General features: G+C 49.3%; 1 pseudogene; it reads left to right on the top strand.

Annotated features, from left to right (window-relative positions):
- The first annotated feature begins 1423 nt into the window (after positions 1 to 1423).
- Positions 1424 to 1540, top strand: LOC136646407 (5S ribosomal RNA; annotated as a pseudogene).
- The last annotated feature ends 408 nt before the right edge of the window (positions 1541 to 1948 follow it).

Genomic DNA, 1948 nt, shown 5'->3' with positions numbered 1-1948 from the left:
TCTTCAAACTGGGAAAGGCCATGCTGCACAGCCTGCCTCCAAGCGGGCTGCTCAGAGGCCAGGGTTTCCCACCTGTTGAGGTCCACTCCTAAGGCCTTCAGATCCCTCTTGCAGATGACCTTGTATCACAGCTGTGGTCTACCTGTAGGGTGCTTTCCTTGCACAAGTTCTCCATAGAGGAGATCCTTTGGGATCCAGCCAGAAAAGGGGATACTAGGTCCCAGTTTCCTTGGTCCACTGATGCCGGACAAAAGCATCATAGCTCAATTTCTCCTCAAAGTTTGAGGACTAGGAGCTTGATCCTGACAGGCTTGCGCCGACCTACTGCCAGCATGCATGGTTGCAAATGGGCCATAAGGAATGCCTGCAACAGTCAGTGCTGGCCTGGCACTGAAGCTGGCTCAGTGCAAGCCTGCGCTGGGCCAGTGCTGATTGGAGGCTGGGCAGATACCACCTGGCACTCCATCAGGGCTGGGAGTGAGGCATACTGGGGTGGAGGAAGGGCAGGGGGAAGGCGTGGGGGGGAGAAGGAGCACGGCAGGAGAGGGTGGAGATCACAGCAGGCCCTGCCACCATATCCTATCCCTCCTCCTGGTCTGGGAGACCCAACATGGGTATCCTCAAATCTGCACCCGCTCAACAGTAGGCGCAGATCTGAGGAGACCCATTGGGGCTGCCTGATTGCTACATGGGGTAAGGGAGTATAAGCTCCTTTACTCCGAGGAGACCTGGCACTGCTTCCCAGTCCCATGGGATGCAGCAGTAGCCATTTTGGCACTGCTGCAGCCCTAGGTGCTGAGAAGCTCAGAATTGGGTTGTAAAGGCCTAATCTTATCCAACTTTCCAGCACCAGTGAAACCACAATGCAGCAGCCCTGAGGCAAGGAAACAAATGTTCCCTTCCCTTGTGAGGTCTCTGTGACTGTCCCTCCATTGCAGGATGCAGCGCATGCCCCTTTGGTATGGCTGCATCATTACTGGAAAGCTGGATAGGATTGGGCCCATAGTCAGTGTTTAGCTATGAGTTAAGGGAGTGGAAATCACCAGTGGAAAGTTGGATAGGATTGGGCCCATAGTCAGTGTTAGCTATGAGTTAAGAGAGGTCACAGCTCAGTGGAAGAGCCCTTGCTTTGCAGGTCCAACCTTCACATAGGGTAGAAGAAAAAAAAATACTGACTAAAACCATGGAGAGCCACTGCCAGGCAGTGTTAATAATACTGACATTGAACAATGGTCTGACTCAAAATGGCAGCTTCTCATGTCCAGTTGGTATTGACTCCACTGGAAGAAAAACTCTTTGGTCCATTGCAACGATAAAAATGTGTGTTTTCCTCAACAGGCAGAAGGAAAAAGTGACCTGGGCTCCTACCTTCTAGAAAACCAAAAGGATCAAATTTCATTGGCCACCAACGCTTATGGAAGAGGGCAGCAACTGTTACCCTGCACATGCCTGATCTTGTCTGATCTTGGAAGCTAAGCAGGGTCAAGCCTGGTTAGTACTTGGATGGGAGACCGCCTGGGAATACCGGGTGCTGTAGGCTTATACCATAGTCTTTCGAGACTGAAGGTTGCCAACCATGTTCCAGTGGCAGAGCACAGGCACTGCTTGGAGAAAATTACAGCTTCAGTTCCTGGCCTTTTTAGGACAGGCAGGACTGAGACAGCCTTTCATGGATTCCAAGACCTATGAAACACCTCTCAACTGCCACTACTCTGTTTCCAGTCCCCAGAGACTCCTTTTTCAAATCCTCTTAACCAAGAACCAACATGACCCCTAATACTGTTAAAGAATTAAACAATCTAGTAATCACTAGAAAAAACATGACTGTCCAGAGCATGTGGAAGAACCCAAAGTCCAGAATTCTAATTACAAAATTGAAGTGAATTTTCAAAGGAAATCAGAGTTTAGATGGTAATATCATAAAAAAGAAGAAAAATTCTTTAAAATA

The sequence above is a fragment of the Tiliqua scincoides genome, chromosome 3, assembly GCF_035046505.1.
Source record: "Tiliqua scincoides isolate rTilSci1 chromosome 3, rTilSci1.hap2, whole genome shotgun sequence".
NCBI lineage: Eukaryota > Metazoa > Chordata > Lepidosauria > Squamata > Scincidae > Tiliqua > Tiliqua scincoides.
Note: the sequence above shows the minus strand (reverse complement) of the source record. Positions and strands in the feature narration are given on the sequence as shown.